The sequence below is a fragment of the Capricornis sumatraensis genome, chromosome 1, assembly GCF_032405125.1.
Source record: "Capricornis sumatraensis isolate serow.1 chromosome 1, serow.2, whole genome shotgun sequence".
NCBI classification, from domain to species: domain Eukaryota; kingdom Metazoa; phylum Chordata; class Mammalia; order Artiodactyla; family Bovidae; genus Capricornis; species Capricornis sumatraensis.
This window is the reverse complement of record NC_091069.1, coordinates 119,037,814-119,063,886: the sequence shown is the minus strand read 5'-3', so window position 1 is coordinate 119,063,886 and position 26,073 is coordinate 119,037,814.

Here is a 26,073-nt window from a genome sequence, read left to right as displayed (position 1 = left end):
CTCTAGGCGGATTCATGTTGATGTATGGCAAAACCAATACAATATTGTAAAGTAATTAGCCTCCAATTAAAATAAATAAACATATTAAAAAAAAAAAAAAACCTCAGTGACACCTCACTCCTGTCCAAATTCCTATATTAAAAAGAAAAAAAAAATCTCTAAAAATATTTCTTATTATAATGCTAATTTTATATTTCAACCTGGCCAGGCTATGGGACCCATTTGTTTGGTAGAATACCAGTCTGGATGTTGCTGAAAAGGCATTTTTTTAGTTGTGATAACATTCAAAACAGTAGTCTTTTAGTGAAGCAAATTAACCTCCACAATGTATATTATCAGCTAACTCCTTACTAGAAAAGAAGGCAGGAAATCTGACTCCAAACTGTCTTCAGGTTTAAGACTACAATTATTTTCAGAATTTTCAGCTTTGTGGCTTTCCCTAAAAATTTAAGACTTTTCTGCCCCTACAATTGCAGGAGCTAGTTCTTTATAATAAATGTGATCTTCTAGAGAAAAATTTGGCGTTAAGTCTTCAACATGTGAATTTGTGGGGGAGGGTTAGGACACTGAATATTCAGCCCATAGCATAAACCATTGGCATATGTGTCAACACTTAGAGAAAATCTGATCAAACTTCAATGATTAATTCTTTCAAAATTGCTTTGCCATTATTCTCTTTATTTTCCTTTGGGGATGTCAGGGGTAATGAGTTATTTGAGGTTATTTGAATTTTCCAAATTCCATTCTAATTTTTTCAGACTTATGACTCTTAATATACTATTTTAGTGCTTATTTCTGGTGTTGAAATATAGTTAGCAAATTCTATAGGCACCATTTAAAATTAATATTTTACCCTTTCAAGTAAAAGAAAGAAACCCAAACAGCTCCACAAGGTTTTACTCTCCCAGCAATGCCATATTAGGGATGCTTCTAATTTTATTTTGCTATAAGCCACTTTTGTAGGAAGTCTTACTTAAGTCATTGACTATTAACTAGCCAAATGTCTCCCCTTTATGGGACTGCAAGGAGATTAGACCAGTCAATCTTAATGGAAATCAACTCTGAATATTCATTGGAAAGATTGATGATGAAGCTAAAGCTCCAATACTTTGGCCACTTGTGAAGAGCTGACTCATTAGAAAAGATCTTGACCCTCAAAAAGGTTGAAGGCAAACAGAGAAGAGGGTATCAGAGGATGAGATGGTTAGACAGCATCACTGACTCGGTGGACATGAATCTGAGAAAACTCCAGGAGATAGTGAAGGACAGGAAAGTCTGGTGTGCAGTAGTTCATGGGGGTCTCAAAGAGTCATATCCAACTTACCAACTGTACAATAGCAACCGTGAATTGAATATATGCTACTCATGTTTAACTCTTTTCCCCCACATATTAAGTATTTTGAGGTCATGAGTCATGGCATATTTTATTTTTAATCACTTTAGTTTGTAGAAGTTGACAAGCAGGAACAAACTGAAAATTATAGTTGTGAAATTTGAAAGGTAAAAGGTACTAGACAGCTATGATGTAAGGTTAAGAAAGTGGGAACTCAGGGGGTAAGGACACATAGTCCATGCCTAGAAGATAAAATCATATTTTACCACACTTAGTATTTTCAAACAATTTAAGCAAGAGGGACTTAGCATTGATTGTTAATGTCCATATTAGTGGGACAATTGTAGAATGGAAAATACAAGAGCAGAATTTCTCAGATATCTTGTTTAAGGAACAAAGTGCTGAGTATTGGAACAACTACTATAGTGTTCTTAAATAAATTCACCTTCCAGGTTAGAATTATTGAGTTATTATCAATAACTCAATAAAATACCTACATACCAGAATGCCCCATTGGGACTTCAGTGGAATCAATATTTGTCTCATATGGTGGACATCTGACAAATGTTAAAAAAGATAATGAACACCTTAAATAACTTTCATTGTGCCTAAGAGAAGTAATGCATGCATTGATAAGAGAAAAGAAGAATAATTTATGTCCTACTGTCTTTTTTTACATAGAGAAAGAATTTAAAGCCAATCAATGCCTCCTACTTGAATTGCTATGCCCAGTAATGAATAGCTTTTCAAAGCAATCACTGACCTTGGTGATGTTTTCATTCTGCACACTTGTTTCTCATAATACATAAGATTAAATTCCTTAATGTCTTTATTGGTCCTGATTGATACTACATTGGTATTATTGCTATTGGCCCAGGTTTTTGACAGAATGTGTCATATATTGTGGCTTCCCCTGGTGGCTCAAGTGGTAAACAATCTGCCTTCAATGTGGGAAACCTGAGTTCATTCCCTGGGTTAGGAAGATCCCTTGGAGGGGGCATGGCAGTTCCCTCCAATATTCTTCCCTGGAGAATCCTGCCGGACAGAGGAATCTGGCAAGCTATAGTCCGTGGGGTCACAAAGAGTCAGACACAGCAGAGTGACTATATCAATGTAATATTGATTATTCAACTAGTAACATCATAAAAAATATTATATATGTGATTTAGTTATACTAGGCTTTCGATTTTAGAGGATCAAGGTGCTTTATTTTAGTGTTTAGAGATTTAAAATCACAAATTCCTACACTTTGCTAAATTTATCTTCAACATTCTGTGAAATGTATGATGGAATGCATCTGAATATGATTACACAGTGGGTTAACACTTTATGGCTTTAATGATACCCTGTGTAATGATCAAGACCAATAGAGACATTTAGAAATTTCATCTTATGTGTTATGAGAAACAAGTGTGCAGAGAGAAAAAAATCACCATGCTCAATGATTGCTTTGAAACGTTATTCATTATTGGGCATAACATAACTTTCAAGTAAGAATGATTGATTTGATTTAAGATCTTCTTCTATGTAAAAACAGAGTAAGACATAAATGATTCTTCTTTATTCTTACTAATACATGCATTGCTTCTCTTAGGCCCAGTGAAACTTATTTAAGATGTTCACTGTTGTCATATACTGTATCTAGTTAACTACCAAATATCTTATGTGAACTGTGTCCTTAGTCTTACAGAAGTTCAGAAATAAATCTAAGATCACATACCTAGTAAGTGGCCACAAGATATGGCTTCACAAAGAACACTTTATTAAATGAGACATATGAAATCAAGATAGTTCATCATTGGTAAATTGTATTCCTTGACAAGACTTCATTAAATATTTTATAATAGTGATGGAGATACATGCATAAAGAAATAATATTGCAATCATACAACTGCCAAAGAAAATCCAGACATAACAGTTTATATATTGTAGGACTGCATTGTGTGGCAACAATTTTCATTGCTAAAATGCTTTTAGGCAGAGAAGAATCACTGTAGAATATGTTACAATTAATGGTTTGGTAGAGGAAAATTTGAACTGCATTGAGGAGATGTATGGTCAGAGTGGAAGATTAAAAAAGAGAATTAAATAGAGTATTTCATAAAAGGCGACATAAGATACATGGAAAAGGAGTCTGAGTACATCCTAATCCAAAGTGCCTAGAAGTGTACCCTCCATCATCTCAATTTCTAGCATGCTAGCCCCCCACACCCTATCCTAATAATTTCACTTTCTTTGCCTGTTCCTCTCAGCTCCCAAATTCCTCTAACTCATCAAGAACTGCAGTACATTTGTCCCTTCATATTTCTTTGACTCTGAAAGCTTATGCTTTTTTCTCTTTCCTACTTGGTTTAAATTCCATGATTAATGATTTTTTTTTTTCTTTTCTTCTTACCTAGCTTTGACTCTAAGAGCAGTCATCAATGATATTTCCTTTACTCACATTTTTTTTTTCTCTTTCTTTGTGATATTCTCCTTATTTCACTCTCTAGGCAAAAACAAAATGCTGTTGAAATCTAATATCCTATCTACTCTCTACTTTTACCTATGTTGAGTAAGACAGGAGAAAACACACGATGACAAGCTCTTAGTCTTGCCTTACCAACCTGATTTTTTAAAGTTAATTTAGTCTTTACCTTCCTAAATAGTTTTGCATCTTTAATTCTCTCTTTAAAGTCTCACCTCCTTCCCCAGGTCTTCACTTAGTTGATGAGTTTGCTTAATAGGAGGAATCAGAGAAATTTCACACTAAATGATACAACTTACTTGCATCTGCACATATGTAGGCTCTTCACTTCATTTTTTAAAATATAAACTGCCCGTGTTCACGTCTAAATTGAGTCCCTATATTTTTTATTGTCCTTCAGTTGTCAAGTCGTGTTCAACTCTGTGACTCCATGGACTGCCGCTCACCATGCTTCTCTGTCCTTCACTATCTTCCAGAGTTTGCTCAGATTCATGTCCATTAAGTTGGTGATACTATCTAACCATCTCTTCCTCTGCTACCTCCTTCTCGCTTTGCCTTCAGTCTTCCCCAGCTTCAGAGTCTTTTCCAATGAGTTGGCCATTTAAATCAGGTAGCCAAAGTATTACAACTTCAGCTTCAGCATCAGTTCTTCCAAAGAATATTCAGAGTTGATTTCCTTTAGGATTGCCTGGTTTGATCTCCTTGTAGTTCAAGAAACTGGATTTATTCCATCCCATTCACTGAAGTACTTTGCTTCTGTAATTATTCCTCCTTGTCTTCTGTGTTATCAAATTCTCCATCTTTACTGTATTAATATCCCAGCTTATTGATCAGTAATCACATGAACTTGAGGAAGCTATGTAATACCTCTGAACCTCAATTCCTTTTTATTCAGAAAGAAACAAAAGAAGAAAGAATGACAGAAAGAAGGATAAAAATTACTTTCCACTGTATGAGTTTGTTATGAAAATTTATATTTAAATGACTCAGCATGATTCCTAGTGGATGCTAAACATTCAATTTATATATGCATAGAACTTACAGGATTATATATATATATATATATATATATTTAATGTATTATATATAATTATAATTTGTGATATATATTACATATAAATGTAATATAAATAAATGCACCTACATTAAAAAATATATATAGATACTATATATTTGGATATATACCATCCTACCCGGCCATTCTCCACTCCATTTGGCCCAGGTAGCCTCAAGTTTCTAACCCTGACTTTGAAGTGAGAGATATATTTTGGTAGAGAACTCAAAGTGCAGTATGGATGCGAGTGACCTCTGAACAAGTTATAAACGCAAGAACAAAAAGTGAAAGTGTGGTCTTAATAGTCACTGAGATATTGGGACTATTTTGTTATTCTACATTAACACAGGAATAGATAACTAATAATGATATAAGCACTTTTCCTTGTCTGAAGAATTAACGATAACTACCATGACAAATTGCACAATTGCACTCATCTCACATGCTAGTAAAGTAATGCTCAAAATTCTCCAAGCCAGGCTTCAGCAATACATGAACCATGAACTTCCAGATGTTCAAGCTGGTTTTAGAAAAGGCAGAGGAACCAGAGATCAAATTGCCAACATCCACTGGATCATGGAAAAAGCAAGAGAGTTCCAGAAAAACATCTATTTCTGCTTTATTGACTACGCCAAAACCTTTGACTGTGTGGATCACAATAAACTGTGGAAAATTCTGAGAGAGATGGGAATACCAGACCACCTGACCTGCTTCCTGAGAAACTTATATGCAGGTCAGGAAGCAACAGTTAGAACTGGACATGGAACAACAGACTGCTTCCAAATAGGAAAAGGAGTACGTCAAGGCTGTATATTGTCACCCTGCTTATGTAACTTATATGCAGAGTACATCATGAGAAACCCTGGCCTGGAAGAAGTACAAGCTGGAATCAAGATTGCCAGGAGAAATATCAGTAACCTCAGATATGCAGATGACACCACCCTTACGGCAGAAAGTGAAGAGGGACTAAAAAGCCTCTTGATGAAAGTGAAAGAGGAGAGTGAAAAAGTTGGCTTAAAGCTCACCATTCAGAAAATGAAGATCACAGCATCTGGCCCCATCACTTCATGGCAAATAGATGGAGAAACAGTGGATACAGTGTCAGACTTTATTTTTGGGGGGGCTCCAAAATTCCTGCAGACAGTGACTGCAGCCATGAAATTAAAAGACACTTACTCCTTGGAAGAAAAGTTATGACCAACCTAGATAGCATATTGAAAAGCAGAGATTACTTTGCCAACAAAGATCCATCTAGTCAAGGCTATGGTTTTTCCAGGGGTCATGTATGGATGTGAGAGTTGGACTGTGAAGAAGGCTGAGCACTGAAGAATTGATGCTTTTGAGTTGTGGTGTTGGAGAAGACTCTTGAGAGTCCCTTGGACTGCAAGGAGATCCAACCAGTCCATTCTGAAGGAGATCAGCCCTGGGATTTCTTTGGAAGGAATGATGCTAAAGCTGAAGCTCCAGTACTTTGGCCACCTCATGTGAAGTGTTGACACATTGGAAAAGACTCTGATGCTGGGAGTGATTGGGGGCAGGAGGAGAAGGGGACGACCGAGGATGAGATGGCTGGATGGCATCACTGAGTTGATGGACGTGAATCTGAGTGAACTCCGGGAGATGGTGATGGACAGGGAGGCCTGGCGTGCTGCGATTCATGGGGTCGCAAAGAGTCGGACACGACTGAGCTACTGAACTGAACTGAACCATGACAAAATAAAGGCAGAGAAAAAAAAAAAAAAATCGTGCTGCAGCAAGAGAGTTAAAGTGTGAACATGCATATCATTGCTAGAAAACCTGGGTTTGTATGCTATCTGTGTTCTTCCAACCAGTGAGATTTATTGGCTTCCTAAGCTTCTAATTCCTTAAATTAGATAGTAAATAATACTGCATCTCTATTGAGCTACTATAAATACTAAATTTAAAAGACATAAAATTTCCTAGAATAGAACCAATCATAGAATTAATAATTAACATTTATTATGTTCTATCCTGATAACATCCTGGAGGACAGAGAAGGCTAGAGTGCTACAGCCCATGGGGTCACAAAGAGTCAGATGTGACTTACTACTAAACAACAGTAACAAATCCTGATAATAAGGATTCAGTTCAGTTCAGTAAGTTCAGTTGCTCAGTCGTGTCCGACTCTTTGCGACACCATGAATAGCAGCACGCCAGCCCTCCCTGTCCATCACCATCTCCCGGAGTTCACTCAGACTCACGTCCATCAACTCAGTGATGCCATCCAGCCATCTCATCCTCGGTCGTCCCCTTCTCCTCCTGCCCCCATTCCCTCCCAGCATCAGAGTCTTTTCCAATGAGTCAACACTTCGCATGAGGTGGCCAAAGTACTGGAGCTTCAGCTTTAGCATCATTCCTTCCAAAGAAATCCCAGGGCTGATATCCTTCAGAATGGACTAGTTGGATCTCCTTGCAGTCCAAGGGACCCTCAAGAGTCTTCTCCAACACCACAATTCAAAAGCATCAATTCTTTGGCGCTCAGCCTTCTTCACAATCCAACTCTCACATCCATACATGACCACAGGAAAAACCATAGCCTTGACTAGACGGACCTTTGTTGACAAAGTAATGTCACTGCTTTTGAATATACTATCTAGGTTGGTCATAATTTTTCTTCCAAGGAGTAAGGATTAGAGATACTGATATAAGCAAACATATCAGTAAAATCACTTTGGTGAAAGTGTCTTAACTCAGAGTAAAGACTCAACATGTGTTTGGTGTATTTATGAATGAACACTGCTGCTGCTGTTGCTGCTAAGTCACTTCAGTTGTGTCCGACTCCTAGCGACCCCATGGACCGTAACCTACCAGGCTCCTCCATCCATGGGGTTTTCCAGGCAAGAGTACTGTAGTGAGTTGCCATTACCTTCTGCATAAATGAACACTATATATCCTCAAATAATTTTAACTAATTTTATAATTAAGTCACCCAAATAAGTGAACATAGGTTAAAAGAAGATTTTTTTGTTGTTGTTCTATTTATTACTTGTGTCTGTGTTGTTGTTTAGTTGCTAACTAGGGGAAGCAAGCCAGGCTTCCCTCTCCTTCACTATCTCCTGTAGTTTGCTCAAACTCATGTCCATTGAGTTGGTAATGCCATCTCATCCTTTGTCTTTCCCCTTTCCTCCTGCTCTCAATCTTTCCCAGCATCAGGGTCTTTTCTAATGAGTTGGCTCATCACATCAGGTGGCCAAATGATTGGAGCTTCAGCTTTAGCATAAATCCTTCCAATGAATATTCAGGGTTGATTTCCTTTAGGATTGACTAGTTTGAGCTCCTTGCAGTCCAAGGGAATCTCGAGAGTCTTCTCCAACACAACAATCCGAAAGCATCAATTCTTTGGCACTTAGCCTTCTTTATGGTCCAAGTCTCACATCCGTACATGACTACTGGAAAGACCATAGCTTTGATTATACAGACCTTTGTTGGTGAAGTGATGTCTCTGCTTGTATCTGTGTTTTTCAAAGTAAATAATTCATTTAGAATTTACACAGAAATTAACGTAGGAAAAGATCTGTCAGTAAGAATTCATGGAGACTTGTATTCATATTTCTTAAAAACAATAACCACTCCTAATAACCAAATTGAGGTCTTGGAATACAATTTCCCACTAAAATAATTAATTGAATGAAACATCTGCCTCCATCTGCTTCCAGTTCAAATGGGGAATAAACAAAGATGGAATAATTTTGACATAAGTGAGAGTAATAATTACAAGGGAAGTGGAAGTAGAAGTGCTAGTTTCCCAGTCAACTAACAGACCAGGCTGTAGCAGACCATGCTCCTCTTTCCATGGAATTTTCCAGGCAAGAATACTGGAGTGAGTATTCATCCTCTTTTCCAGAAGATCTTCCCAAGCCAAGAACTGAACCAATGTCTGCATTGCAGGCAGATTCTTTCCCATCTTAGCCACCAGGGAAGCCCAATAAGTACAATACATCAAACCAAATCAAATATATTTAATTTCACCAGTTAAAAATGAAACTAATTTTCATTTTTAACTAAGGAAAACTAATTTATTTGTCTTTTGCAGATTCTAGAAAATCATCTCTATACCAGTCAATAAAGAATGGAGAGACTCTATTCTGCCTTTCCTCTTAACTATGTCTCCTGGTAACTAAGACATGGATGAAATAAAATATATATTTTTTAAATATATTATAGTTTTGTAAAGATGAAATTTTAGAATGACAAATCCATTCATTCAAATCTCTAAAGAATTAATAGAAAATTCATGGTGGCTAGTATCACAACATGTGTGCATGTATGTGATAAGTTGTGTCCAGCTCTTCATGACAACATGTGTCATAGCCTACCAGGCTCCTCTGTTCAAGGGATTTCCCAGACAAGAATACTGAAGTTGGTTACCATTTTCTTCTTCAGAGGATCTTCCCAACCCAGGGATCAAATCTGTGTCTCCTGAATGGGCAAGTGGATTCTTTACCACTGAACCTCATGTGAAGTAGACATTGCAACATGAAAGACAAATACTACATTCTTTCTAATTGAGGTGAGAATGTTATCTATGAAGTAACCTTTCTAAAACATTGACATTAAATCTAATTACACCTTAACTCTAATTACTGATTATCAATGAAAAAAAAAAAAATTACAAGTGATAGGCATGTATTAAATTGTAACGTCAAGTCCAAGCAGAAAAACCCAGATTGTGGGAAATTTCACAGAAAAATTGGCTTCTTAGACAAAGAACTAGTAACTTAAACAATAAGAGAGAACAAAAGGGCACAGATGAATTTAAAAAATTATAATTGAAAAGAAGGAAAGCTATGGAATAATTATTTTGCATAACCTTATAGTGCTTATCATTAAAGCCAGGATGGAATCAGAAGGAGATAGCAGAATGCATATTCAGAATTTCTATTTTCTATCCAGAAAAGTGCTATTAACTCAGTTGTGTCTCTTTGGGACCCCATGAACTATAGTCTGCCAGGCTCTTCTATCCATGGAATTCTTCAGGCAAGAATACTGGAGTGGGTAGCCATTCTTTCTCCAGGGGATCTTCCCAACCCAGGGATTGAACCCTGGTCTCCTGCTTTGCAGGTGAATTCTTTACCATCTGAGCCACTAGGGAATCATATTTTCTGGCCTAATAGTGGTTAAAGAGTGCTTGCCTTTAAATAACTTACAAAGCTCTAAACTTTTAAACATTTTTATTTAAATATAAAAGTATTGAAATGCATTTGGGAGTTTGGGATTAACAGATGCAGACTAGTATACATAGGATGGATAAACACAGGGTCCTATTGTATAGCACAGTGAAATATAGTAAATATTCTGTGATAAAGACAAAAAGCTATGAAAAAGTATATATATATATATATATATATATATATATATATATAAACTATTGCTCTACAGTGGAAATTAAACACATTTTAAATCAACAATACTTCAATTAAAATTTAAATAATATATAAGGAGTGTGGGAAATACTGTTAAACACTTAATTTTTTTTAACCTTAGGAAGTCTCACATTGCTAATGCTTCCTCTGGATTATTCAGAGAAATTTAGCCTGTAATATTTCACAATCTGACTGTGAAGAACTACTTTATTCCCAAAATACTTATTAACACTCCTTAAAATTTCTGTTTTTTAAAGCACAGTCCAGAAATCACACATCTGTTCAATATATATGTCTAGTCTAGTGGTATCCCAGGCCACAGTAGTTCAGTGATTTTATTCCACTAAAAATGTCAATTATCACATAACTGTGCTAAATTTGCTAAGTAGTCTTCAGTGTGGACTGTCTTGAACACTTGCCAATGGGAATTTTCTTTTAAGTGGCAACTGTTTCTGTTCTTATAAAATATCATTGAATACATATTGAGTTTACTTCCAAGTTTTTGTCTTTCTGACACTTCCCATTGCTTTCTTGATTGTTAAATCTGGATATGTCTTTTTTCTTTAAAAATAACAAACCTAAGGTTTTGTACAATATGATTCAATACAAAAATAGGAGATATGGTTTTAAAATCTCACAGCTACAGTGTTTGTATAGGATAGTTCTGTTGCAAACCTTAGAAAATTATAAAAAGGTCACATATCTTGAGCTACTTGTCCCCTTTAAATATACAAGATTTAAGCTGACCTTCCAATGTAGGATCAAATACTGTAGCAATATATTGTCGAGATATGATATTTCCCTCTGGAACTCTAGAGAATTCATATCCCATCAAGGTAAGTAAGATTGTTGTTGTTGTTTAGCTGCTAAGTTGTGTTTGACTCTTTACCCCATGGACTGTAGCCCACAAAGTTCCTCTGTCCATGAGATTTCCCAGCAAGAATACTGGAATGCATTGCCATTTCCTTCTCCAGGGGCTCTTCCTGGCCCAGGGATCCAATCCATGTCTCCTGCACTGGCAGGTGTATTCCTCTGAGCCACCAGGGAAGCCCAGTAAAGTTAGGGGGCAAAAAAGTTGTAGCATATGCAGAAAATAATCAATTTTCTATATTATAAAGCCCAGAATTGATTCTTAAGGCTTTGCTCTATCAGAGTGTTTGGGCAACCCTAAACGGGAAGTCACCTTACATGAAGAGATTATTCATTAAGATTTTCAGAAGAGCACTGAGCATAGAAATAATTAACGTAGTTAATGACTTTAAATAGGCCAAATAGAGTTTTATGTCAAGCATAAGGCACTATAGAAAGGTAGAATTTATTTTATAAAATTCTAAGAGTGAGAGTTCAATCTCTTATACAATTAACTTCCCCAAAATGAAAGATTTTTTTCAAAACAAAGTTACTGCCACAGGTACCAATTTATACCTTTCATTTATTTTTTCAAGAGACATGTAAACTTGGAAAACATATATTCTGTTAATAGGGGAACTTTTAAGGAAGTGTCTAGTCTCAGAAATACTGTTTTGTTTTTTTTGTTTGTTTGTTTGTTTGTTTGTTTTTTCTTTTTGACTGAATTAATTGACCATAAATGAGGCTGAGCACCAAAGAATTGGTGCTTTCAAATTGTAGTTCTGGAAAGGACACTTGAGAGTCACATGTACTCCAATGAGATCAACCCAGTCAATCTTAAAGGAAAATTCATTGTAAGAACTGATGCCAAAGCTGAAGCTCCAATACTTTGGCCACCTGAATAGAAGAGCAGATTCATTGGGAAAAATCCTGATGTTGGGAAAGACTGAAGGCTAAAGAAGGGTGAGGCAGAGCTTGAGATGGTTAGAAAACATCACCAACTCAATGGACATTAGTTAGAGCAAACTCCAAGATACAGTGAAGGACAAGGAAGCCTGTCATGCTGCAGTCCATAGGGTAACAAAGAGTTTGACATTACTTAGCAACTGAACACAAATATAATAATAAAATATTAAAACATAATATAATTATTTTCTACCTTTCTATATTGTTTAAGTAAGCAACTTCTTCAATATATCAGTTTATGGATGCATCAATGTGAACATCAGGTAGTGAAATTTCCAATTTCCAATTTCCAAGCTGCTTAATTCTTGTAAATACGGAGCTAAAACTACATAACTCACTCAAATGTTAAGAGCTGAAAGGCATCTCAGATGAATACAGATAAACAGTTCTGTTAAAACATTTTCATGATTTGTTATTATTTTTATATCACAGCAACTCCTATATTTTTCTTTGTAAATATAGCAGAAGCATTGTTTAAAGAATGATACAAAGCCGAACGTTTACAACTGTGTCTCTGGTTAAATTAAAAATCATTAGACCTTCTGCTTTATGCTTGTAACTAAAACACAGCCTAACCAAAGAGCCAAATCCAGTATAATTAGGCCTCTGCATTAGAGACAAGATATGAGACATTTTGACAGCTCTGGAACATTGCATTTCACAGGGCTCTGTGCACAGCTAGGTAGCACAGGTGTTCCTGTAATTGCAGTACAATGGAAAATTCAGTGCTCAGTGGCCTTCACATTCTCCATTCCTGTGTGTGATGTGATGTGAAGCACCTATGTCAGTGCTGCCTGCTTTCTCTTTGATGGAATATGGTTATGTGGAATGCAACTGAAAATATTTTGAAGTTCTTGATCTCCAAAACTAGATTAAAATTATATATTTAGCTCTTTCCCCTGTCCCCATAGCTTCTGTATATCAGCATCTGTGATTTTATAAATATAGAAAAAAGAAAAAGATTTCAAAAGCCTTTGTTGATACAAGTTTATTTTGTGAGAGTTATCTTCTCTTTCTCTTATTAGAATGCTACAGCCAAACTCTGCTGCTTCCTGAGCCAGCCTGTCATAATTATCTTTCACAGAGTGCTGTTTAATGTGGTAAGAATTCTGGTGATTTTTCTTTCCAATTTCTTGTCAGAATCCTGTCAATTTTGAGTTTAAATTTCTGAAGTTCCTCTTGGTGAACTAGATAATTAAAGAAAGAAGCTTAATCAAACATCTAGTCATTTAAAATCTGGCCATGTTAAAAATTTGAAGAACATTTGTATTAGAATATGTTCTTTGAACAAAAATTTACAAATTTAATTTTTGAAATCATAAATTGCCCAAGTGATAATCTTAATGAGGAGCCTTGAGCTCTTAACTGAATCTTTAATATAAATCTTCTGTTTCAAAATGTGCCTATAGCAGTGGTACATGGCAAGATATATCTCTTTAGTTATAGAGTGTAAAGCTAAGCTGTACTAATAACTGGCTTATCTGAAATAAGAACAGAGAAATTGTGTTTGTTGGTAGCATGTCACCTGAAAATAGGAGAAAACCTTTGGAAGAGAACCAAATGTAGAAAGGTGACCTCCCACATATGCAAGAAACTTATGCCCAAATACTTGGAAAAGCACATATATAGAACCACATATGGTGGACAAATCAAGAAGATAATGGGCTTTCCAGAACTTCTGAATGCTGATGTTAATGATTTCCACTCTTACAAATAATCTACCAGTTGTCCATGATTATTTCCTTTGTTGATAAGTGATATAAAATTGATATCTGTTTTTCAGTCTTTTCTATTTCATTTTACATTATGGACAAAAGAAAATCATTATTTTTAATACTTGCAATTATCATCTCTAGTTTTATCATCATAATCAATAAAACTGCATGAGATAACGTACTAGCCATTGAAAAATGAGAATTTCTTGAACTTACCCACTAGATATTGATAACTCAAGATATTGAGCCATTTGTATAATCAGATATCAACAGATATCTGTTGAATAATTGAGTTAATGACGTGGATTAGCATATTGGAAATGACCTAATAACTATGTCCAGGTTAGAGTCTCATTTCCTTTCCACATTTTATTCATCTATTATTTCAGGAAATAATTATTCCTTCACATGGTCAATGATCTTATTACTACTGATTCTAACACAGAGAATGAAACTCAACTTCAGAATGAACAAAGCAGCCAGGAAATTACCAGGTATTGGGGTTAGCCAACATTCATTTCCTTAACCCTTCTCAAATTGGATCACGCCCCGAGTGTGATTTATTTTATATCCTCATAACAAACACTTTTTTCCCTTTGCTGCCACTCAGAAACTGATAACGTTAACTTTCGGAAGCTTTACAGAAGAGTCTTCTCTAACCCAAATATTACAGAAGCTATTTATTCTCTTCTTCGAAGGCCTCCATGCTAATTTGAAACAGGCTCTCCAAATAGCTAATTCTCAGGTGCTCCCAATAAATGTTTTAGGAACCCAACTATAAGTTTTGAACTATTAAAACAGGCAACAGCATATGATATTAAATACCTATATAATTTTTATTTTTCTGTGACATTTTAAATATAATGATATCAAATTAGCATGAATTGGAGTTTTTTATACTTCTGTATGGATAATAGTTACTAATAGCAATTGTCACCATGTAGCTCAGTCAGTAAATAATCTGCCTGCAGTGCAGGAGATCCAGGTTCAATTCGTGGGTCAGGAAGATCCCTTGGATAAAGAAATGGCAACCTACTCCAATATTCCTGCCCTGAGAATCCCATGGACAGAGGAGCCTGGCAGGCTATAGGCTAATTTGTCCTACAGGCAAAAGTTGGACACGACTTAATGACTAAACCACTACCACCAAGAATAACTAGACAGTATTGCAAATATATGGAGAATAGGAAATAATTGATTTTTACAACTAATGACAATGTTGTAATAAAGTCCATTATTGACCATATAATTTTTATCTTATTAGTCATTTTTGTGTCATTATTGTATCTCTTTTTTCAAATTTAAACAAAGTTTTATTTATAATAAAACTGGAACATTGAGAAATAAGAAAGGATTAAGGAAATGTTCCCTAAGAAATTCATGCTGAATTTTTATTTGCATATTATTGTTAAAATGGTTCCTTTAATGTATAGTTCATTAAATTTTTATGTTAACAGAACTGATGTAATCAAAATCTGGGCAATAGGAAAACTCTGAAGAAATCACAGAGACTGAGTTTGATATAGTTTCTCCTTTAAATCTGAGAGATATGTGTTCTGTCATGATCACATTAAAATAGAAATGTATTTTTCTTGGACACTTCATATACTTTAAGATGGCATCTACCAGAAAGAGCATACATTTATCCTATGTTAGTACTGTCTTAGTCATAACACTCTATTTCCTGCCCCATGTGTACTTGCTTGATCTTTATTTTACTTTGTTATCTGCACATGAGAAAATTGGATACTAAATTCTACTACAGCAGGGAGCATTTTTCATTTATTTGTTTATTCAAATAACTTTGAAAACTCTGGGTATTCAGCTGAAGTTTGTATTCTCTCTATTTACATCTCTCTCTATAACGCATGCCTGAGTGCTAAGTTACTTCAGTCATGCCTGACTCTTTGCAGCCCCATGGACTGAAGCCCACCAAGCTCTTCTGTCCTTGGGATTCTCCAGGCAAGAATACTGGAGTAGGTTGCTGTTACCTTCTCCAGGGGATCTTCCTGATACAGAGATTTAAACTGTCTCTTACACCCCCCTGCATTGACAGGCACAGTTCTTTACCAGTAGTGCCACTTGAGATGAGTCTCTCTATATAGAGAATATATGTAAAATCAAGATTTTATAGAGTCTTAGAGATTTTGACAATTCTTCATAAATATCTACTGTTGAATCTTGAGAAATTTCAGAGCAGATAAACGTTTTTACTCTGTTAATTTTAGATTAAGTTATTAGGAGAGCTTCCCAGTTGGCTCATTGGTAAAAAATCTGCCTGCAATGCAGGAGGCAAGGGTTTGATCCCTGGGTTGAGAAGATCTTCTGGAGAAGGAAATGGCAACCCACTCCAGCAGTATTCTTGCTTGGGAATCCCATGAACAGAGGAGCCTAGTAGGGTACAGTCCATGGGATCCCAAAGGATAGGACAAGACTTAGCAACTAAATAACAATAATCTACTAGGAATCTTTAAACATTAGAAGCCATATGTTCTTCAGAGAGACAGATAACTACCTTCAAATATAGTCAGATATAGTGAAAATATAGTATATGGGCTACATATTTTATATATACTCTAAATTTTTCATGAATTATATTACTATGTTCATGACTTCTTTTGCATTATTTTAATCAAATGGAATAAACAAAATAATTTTTGTTAAGTATTGACACCGAAGGGCAAAAATTAAGTTGATGGTCTACAAGCTAGTATCATTATACAAAGAGCTTATGCAACCATTTATAAACAGATTTTTGAGTTCTTGAGTTAGTCTGCTTTCTTCTAGACCTGCTAGAGATCTACTGATCGGTTATGCATTTGCAATTCTACTTTCAAGAACAGCATCAAAAATTTTCTCAGATACCAGTATAATCAACTATATATTTTGCTTATTTATTTCATAAATTTCCTGTCACTGACCACTTAAGTACAGTTTCCTTTTATCTTGAATCTTTCCTTTTATTGGCCTTTTCTCTAGAATAACAAACATATTGTTTGTCCATGCTCAGTTGCTCATCTTGTATGACCTTTATATGACCCTAAGGACTGTAGCCTGCCAGGCTCTTCTGTCCATGGAATTTTCCAGGCAAGAATACTGGAGTGGATTGCCATTTCCTTCTCCAGGGAATATTCCTGACAGAATATTCCCTGGAAATGTGAGTTCCGGGTTTGAACTCACATCTCTTACATCTCTTGCATCTCCTACATTGGCATGAGGATCCTTTACCACAGTGCCACTTGGGAAGCCCAACAGAGTTCTTATAAGCACAAACATTTTGCATATTCTTTAAAATAATTGAAAGATATGTTGAAGTTAATTCATGTGCCATGGGCTAAAAATGAAGTTATTCAGCATTCTGTTAACTTGAACATACTTAATTTTGTTACCAAAACACACTTAATTTTGTTCTTCTTAGTCAATTGGAATATATCAGAAATTTCAGGAAAACATGAAACTGAGATGTAGCTAACATGAGATTAAGAATTTAAAATACATAATTCCATACCAGATGCAGTGTCAACCAATGCTTGGATCTCTTCTTAAATCAGATAATATCCCTAAGTAGATAATATCACTAAACTCAGAGCTGGCTTTTCTTATGGTGAGAATTGAAGCCAATAAGCTGTTGCTTCCAACAAAGAGTGAAGCTGGGTTTCCTCGTATTCTTACTCTATTCAAAACAGAAATGATTGGCCAAGTAGTCCTCTTGCCTCTTTTGAGTCTCTAATTGGAAGGGATGCTGAAGCATTCAAAAGATTCCACTGGTGGCAGGGGTGGGTGGGGGCATCAAATTTTAGTTCTAAACAAAAAAATACTATCCTGGTCCACAGACATGACTTTTGGTTCTCCTTTCTTTCAGATACATAGCTTATTTTGTGGAAAGACCACAAGGGCTTTAGCACACTTTTCTTAATTATGAAAACAACGAACGCGATCAATTAATCTCATTGTTCCCCATAAGGACAAACATTGTAATATCAGGCAATCTTACAGCAGTGTGCCAGGTAGGGCCTTTTGCTCACTGCTTTGCCATCTGGTTTTGTACATTATGAGTTGATTTTCTTCAGTTAATTTACTTATTTTAATTAGAGGATAATTACAATATTGTGCTGGTTTTTGCCGTACATTGACATGAATCAGCAACAGGTGCACATGTCACCCCCATCCTGAACTCCCCTCTCACCTTCCTGTCCACTCCATCCCTCCGGGTTGTCCCAGAGCACCAACTTTGAGTGCCCTGCTTCATTATGAGCTGATTTTTATTAAATTTACCTGTAATTTATACAGTTTCATTTTTCTAAGAAATCTGGTGTGTCTGCATATGCTGCTTATGAATAATTAAAAACTTACTGCATCTACTTTTCAAGCATTTCTGATGTTTTGTGTAACTGGATCAATTATATGTGTATTTCTCTTATGATAAAGTTACATTAAAATTAGAAATACCATAAAAAATTCAGTAATGCTTATGGTGTGATGAGACAGTGTGGTGGAACTATGTACTGTTTGTAAGAAATTATTATGTGATTTCCATCACCTTCACATACTCTGCTCCATGTCTTATACATAGATTATCTACTTATTTCTGGGTTTATTTTGAATAGGCATATTTCTGGGTTTATTTTGAATAGGCATTTGAATAGGTCATCTCACTAACATCATCTGGTGGCTATTACTTCTCTATCTACTCTTTCTTCCAGAGAGTCAAACTGCTAACTGAAAAAGCCACTGCATAACTTCATAGAGTCTATTTTTACTTTGTTGAATGCTTCTAAGAAAATCCATTGTTAGGTATATACTCTTAAAATGTTAACATAAAGTTATGTTCCCACAACCATATGAGACATACACACTCATGAATGGTCATCACCAAAATGTTTATAAGAAAAATCTGCTCCTCTACTGACACCCCAATAAACAACTATGTTCTACACTGCAGAGAGAGGTCTACATGCCCAAAATGCATCCTGTCTTTCAAATATATCTGAATTTTTTTTATAAATTTGTTTGTAAAATTTGCTCTACTTTTCATCCTTCATTGTTACCTAGAAACATTTTATTTTTATTTGTCTTTTTTTTATAATTATCTTCTTATTTATTTATTTATTATTATTATTATTTTTTTTTTTTTTACTTTATTTTACTTTACAATACTGTATTGTTTTTGCCATACATCAACATGAATCTGCCATGGGTGTACATGAATTCCCAATCTTGAACCCACCTCCCTCCCCATACCGTCTCTCTGGGTCATCCCAGTACACCAGCCCCAAGCATCCTGTATCCTGTATCAAACCTAGACTGGCAATTCACTTCTTACATGATATTATACATGTTTCAATGTCATTCTCCCAAATCATCCCACCCTCTCCCTCTCCCACAGAGTCCAAAAGTCTGTTCTATACATCTGTCTCTTTTGGTATCTTGCATACAGGGTTATCTTTACTGTCTTTCTAAATTCTATATATATATATGTTTTAGTATACTGTATTGGTGTTTTTCTTTCTGGCTTACTTCATTCTGTATAATAGGCTCCAGTTTCATCCACCTCATTAGAAGTGATTCAAATTCTGGAAACATCTTAAAAACTTGGAGAGTGTGGGACAAATTGAAAGTGTAGCATTGAAGCATATATATTACCATAGGTCAAATAGACAACCAGTGGGACTTTGCTGTATGACTCACACCCAGTGCTCTGTGATAATCTAGAAGGGTGGGATGAGGTGGGAGGTGGGAAGGAGGTTCAGGAGTGAGGGAACATATGTATACTTATTGCTGATTCATGTTGATATATGGCAGAAAACAATGCATTATGATAAAGCAATCATCCTACAATTACAGAAAAAACTTGGAAGTTATGAAAAGAAGAATAAACTGAGAAGTAATAAATTGTGTCCATAACAAACATAAGAACTTAACAAAACACACATATAGAACTTTAGTTATGTTCTAAAACTGCCTTCTAGACAAGAAAATACTAATAGGGAGCCTTCCTTTTTGCCCATCCTCTTCTCTCTCTTCCATCATCCTGATGACCAAATACAGAAATGCACATGGATCCATGATGATTGCTATCCACCTCTAGGGATGACAATCCTCCCTATAAGTTAACAAATTGGCATTTATAAAGCATTTTTTCACCTGTACCTTTCACATACTTTTGGAACTTAAGATGTTTTTTTTTTCCCTTTTATCCACACAAAATATTAAATAAATGCTCAAATAGAGCAATAGTTAGATCATCTGAACTCAAAAATATAGAACACTCCATCTACATTTCCTCCCCTACAAGACCAGTGGACAGTCAGAACACTGCTTTAAGAGAATGTTACACAATTGCATTTCCCCAATACAATAATTCCCCTGAACTCACACACAAATCTCATCTTATGCATTTTCTATTCTGTATACTTCTAAACATCTAGAAAGACAAAATGTTTTAAATAAGAACTCAAATTTGTTTACTATAAACAGAAACATGTTGAATAAAGTGCACCCAGATAGCAGAGGCTATAATCTAAATGTGTCTTTAAAATAGCGTTTTGGCCTAGAACTCCCTCTCTTTTCAGTTCTATCAACTCAGCATGAGATGGTTTTAACAATTTCATTTTCACATACCATTTTTAGAAGACAATCTTGCCTATGAATTTTGGCTTCTTTTGCCATATTCTGGCAAACTCCTTGAAATTTATGGATATTAAATGTTGTAAATGTGTTATTCATTTGTTCACTGTTTTGTTGGAGGAGATCATCAGGAGATTGTGACCACCAGTTGATGTACGAGCTGTATCAGGCAACTGGGGGCTCCTTTCCCTCTTCCCTGTCCTTGGAATGTATATTCTCCTCACCAGTCCTACACTAGGAGCCAGTTTCAAAGACAAAATCTTGAGAAAGTAATGTCTTGTTAAGACCATATGGATGGTATATGTTACTGAGCAGTTAAGGCTCTATGAAACTTTTAAAATTCTGACAGTAGGTGTAGAGATCTACTCATCTGGTGGTTGCTCAAAACAAATGTTGTATGCAAGTTCCTTTGCTTATTAAACTTACCATCTACTAATCAGGATTGACCTTTCTCTTTTTTGATCGTTCCTTGGCCTCCATGTGCAGGGGTTAGTTTTAGATTATACCCGAGAAACTCCTGAGGTTTTGAACCAATGCTTTACATTGTATACACAGCAAAGTAAAATAGAAAGCACAGACCAGAGTTGATAATGGTTAGCCTTGTTTCTCTATAAACACACAGGCAGAGAGCTCTTTGCATTTCATTACCTTCCTTCCTCTCCCAAAGACTGTAAAAACAATGTGGTATGTCTCAATAAGGAGGTTTGGCTACTCTATTTAATATATATATATATATATATATATATATATATATATATATATATATATATACATATATATTTCATACAAGTTTTTACCAAAAAGATTCAGAAAAAAAAAAAACACATTTTATTTTATTAACTCTACTGTTAACACACCAAGTAGTTCAGATAATCTAGAAAACACTGGGTATTTCATAAACAACTTAGCATTGTCAACTATATATATACATAGCGAGGACTAAAGCACACACACAGAACAATGGTTATAATACAAATGTGTCTTTCAAATACAATCAGCCTGGCACTGAGTCTAGTTTTCTCTTGTGGAGACTTTCTACTACACTCCTTCAATCCACTGAACAAATGTGGGTATGATGCTCATGATACTGTTTTTAGAGGTAATACTTTAACAATTTAATTTCCAAAAGTTATTTTGAGAAGAAGTTTCTCTTCTGTGATTTTTTGAAGGCATTTATAGCATAGATTTTTTTGAACACAATGTTATCTTATAATAGTAACCAGTTTACATTAGAATGTTGAAATATAGCAAAATGATCTAATCTACAAAATTTCCAGGGAGTTTGAAAACCTTTTCATAGGTACACAGACCTCTACAAATGACCTGGAAATCAGAGTAGTGAGCATTTCTTATTAAAAAAAAAAAATGTGGAACATTAGTCTACACATCTTTTCTTTCAATATCAAGATCATGTAGAAAATCACATGTAGGTAGGCTACTCACCACTCTGTCCATTCTCCTTTGGGACACTACTGGGCCTTGTTTAAACAGATGGTATCTTGTCCAATGAGGGTACAATAGCAATTCAAGGTCCTAGATAATTGTGGCTCCATGACTCGAATCTGAGGTGCTGAAGCTGTGAGCTACTTTCTATGCACCCACATTCTTGAGTCAAGGAGACACTTCCTCATGCATTGGTTTGCTATTGTTGTCCTCATTCTTCGCACTCAATGGCCCAGTGACCCAAGGTCTGGTTGGGACCCCTTTGTCATTGCAACAACCATCAGCTCGCTGGTGGGAATGGGATGCTCCCACTGATTCAGGTCTTGGACCAGGTGGTATGTATTTCAGGCTTGCTCAGGGCTGAGCCAACGCCTGTCTGACCAATCAAGAGAGTCCCGCTCATCTCCCACTCTGAGGTCTTTCCACCCTGTTACACACTGCACCTTCCGTTTGGATTGACTTGGTGGTTCATTAATCCAGAGAGAGAGGCATTTCATTTTATTATTAATTTTTGTATTGAAATCTAATTCTAATGAAATTAAAAGATGCTCCTTGGAAGAAAAGCTATGACCAACATAGACAACATATTAAAATGCAAAGATATTACTTTGCTGACAAAGTTTCATCTAGTCAAAGCTATGGTTTTTCCAGTAGTCATATACGTAATGTGAGAGTTGGACTATAAAAAAAGCTGAGTACCAAATAAGTGATGCTTTTGAACTGTGGTGTTGGAGAAGACTCTTGAGAGTCCCTTGGACTGCAAGGAGATCCAACCAGTCCATCCTAAAGGAGATCAGTCCTGAATATTCATTGGAAGGACTGATGCTGAAGTTGAAACTCCATTACTTTGGCCACCTGATTCTAACAACTGACTCACTGGAAAAGACCTTAACGCTGAGAAAGGTTGAAGGCAGGAGGAGCAGGGGATGACAGAGGATGAAATGGTTTGATGGTATCACCGACTGGATGGACGTGAGTCTGAGCAAGCTCTGGGAGTTGGTGATGGAAAGGGAAGCCTGGAATGCTGCAGTCCATGGGGTCACAAATATTTGGATGTGACTGAGCTACTGAACAGAACTGATAATTTGCATACTACACAATTTACTCTTTTAAAATGTATTATTTATGGTTTATAGTATATTCATGATATTATGCAATAATCACTAATTTTACAATATTTTCACCACCTGTAATTAAAAAAAATATATATATATACTTGATAGCTTTTATTCCCCATAAAGAGGGGAAACTCTTCCTAGTGGCAAGGGTGAATCACTCATCTATTTTCTTTCTTCTTGAATCTTATTCTGAACACTTTATAAGTGAACTCACATAGTAAGTGGCCTTTTGCATAGGTCTTCTTTCACTTAGCATAATGTTTCGTAATTCATCTATAGTGTTGCTGCTGCTGCTAACTCCCTTCAGTCATGTCCGACTCTGTGCGACCCCATATACGGCAACCCATTAGGCTCCTCTGTCCCTGGGATTCTCCAGCAAGAACAATGGAGTGGGTTGCCATTTCCTTCTCCAATGCATGACAGGGAAAAGTGAAAGTGAAGTCCCTCAGTCGTGTCTGACTCTTCACGCGATCCCATGGACTGCAGCCTACCAGGCTCCTCCATCCATGGGATTTTCCAGGCAAGAGTACTGGAGTGGGGTGCCATTGCCTTCTCCACATCTATAGTGTAGCATGTATCAGTATTCCATTTCTTTTCATGGGTAACATTCCATTGTATGCTATATTACATTTTGTTTATCCAGGGCTTTTCTTGTGGCTCAGCTGGTAAAGAAATGGCCTGCAATGAGGGAGACCTGGGTTCCATCCCTGCATTGGGAATATCCCCTGGAGAAGGGAAAAGGTTACCCATTCCAGTATTCTGGCCTGGAGAATTCCATGGACTGTATAGTCCATGGGGTCGCAGAGAGTCGGACATGACTGAGCGACTTTCTTTCATTTCATCTAGTTATCAGTTGATTTATATTTATGTTGTTTTCATTATTTGCTACTATGATTAATACTATTGTGATTATTCACTATCATATTTTATGAGAGTTTGTATTTTGGGTGTAGTATAGGCATTCTGAGCCATATCATGCCTTCATGTTTAACTTTATTAGGAACTGACCAACTCTTTTCAATAGAGGCTAAATCATTTTACATTTTATGAGTATTCTTACTTTACATTTTATTAGTATTCCTATGTCTACACAACATCATCACACTTAATGTTTGATTACAGCTATCCTAGCTACTATGAAGTGTTATGTCTTTGTGGTTTTGTTTTGCATTCTCTTAATTGTTAATGATCCTGAACTTATTTTCACATGCTCAAAAGCTGTGTAGATATAGATACAGATATATACATAAATAGGTGTATTCCTTGGAGAAATTTTAATTCACATCTATATTTTTTAATTATAGTATTTGAATAGATATTTATTCAATAAAGGTATACAGATGGCTAATAAGCACACAAAAGATGCTTAAGGCCACTAGTTACTGTCTTCAGAAATATGAAATGAACTCTTACAAATCAACAATAAAATAACACACCTGGGTTATCTTTTTACTGTTAAATTGAAAAAGTTATTTATTTATTTATTTTTATTCTGGATAGTAGTAAAACATTATACAGATTGACATTTAAGGTTTTTGATAGTGTCCTTTGAAACACAGAAGTGTTTAATTTTGATGCAATCAATTGCACATATATATATATATATATATATTTGTTAATTGTACTCAAGAAACTGTCATCTAATCCTATGTCACAAAGGTTTGCACTTTTTTTTTATAGTTTTATCACTTACACTTAATTATTTGATCCATCTTGATCTACCTTTTGTAAACGTTATAAGATTGAGATCTAACATCTTTCTTTTGCATGGGGATATTCAGATGTCCCAGTGTCTTCTGTTAAAAAGACCATTTCTTCCATGGTTTATTGTCTTGACATCCTGTTGAAAGTCAAGTAATCATAAATAATTATGTTTATTTATAGAATCCTGATTCTTTCAAATGGCTTAATATGTCTATCCTTATGCCAGCACTATATTGTCTTGATTACAATAACTTTGTAGTAATTTTTTAAATTGAGAAATACGAATCTTCCAGTTCATTTTCTGATTCAACCTTGTTTTGGCTTTTCTGAAACTTTTGAATTTTCATACGAATTTTAGAGCCAGCTTACCAATTATTGCCACAAAAAATAGCTATGATTTTATATGACATCCAATCTGAAGAGCAGTTTGGAAAGTATTAACATCATCTTAACAATATCAAGTCTTCCAATTCATGAACACAAGATATCTTTTATTTATACAGGTCTTCTCTAATTTCCCTCATCAATGTTTTATAGTTTTCACTGTACAATTGTTGCATTTCTTTTGTTAAACCCATTTTTTATTATCTTAACTTATTATTTTTAATTGGAAAGTAATTGCTTTCTTGCATATATCAACATGAATCCACCCTAGGTATCCATGTGTCCCCTCCTTCTTGGACCTCTCTTCCACCTCCCACCCCATCCATCCCACCTCTCTAGATTATCACAGAGGTGGGATTTGATCTCCCTACATCATACAGCAGTTTTCCACCAGCTATCTAATTTTACATATGGAAATATATGTGTTTTAATGCTACTCTTTCTTTTTAAATTAGTTTTTATTTGTTATATGGAAGTGTTTTCTTACTTCCCACTTGCTAATTGTTATTAATTATTATATATTTATTTTGTATCATGCAACCTTGCTGAATTCATTTAATCCTCATATGTGTGTGTGTATTCCTTAGAATCTTCCATATACAACATCTTGTCATCTACAAATAGAGAGAGTTTTGCTATTTTTTTCCAAGCTAAGAGTCTTTCACTTCAATTTCTTCCCTAATTAATCTGTCTTATAAACTCTACACTGAGTAAAAGTGACAAGAACAAAATTATTTGTCTTGTTCCTTATCTTGGTTAAAAGTATTGAATATTTTACCATTAAAAAAGAAATTACTAATGATTTTTGCAGATTCTTTTTATCAAGGTAAGGAAGTTTTCTTCTATTCCTAGCTTGTTACGTTTTATCCTGTAAAGGTGTTGAATTTTGTCAGCTGTTTTTCTTGCATCTACTGTGATGATTGTGTGTATTTCTTCTGTATTATGTTAATATAATAATTAATTAATTTTTGTATCATGAACCAATGTTACATTCCAGAATAAGTCTCAACACTGTCATTGTGTATAATT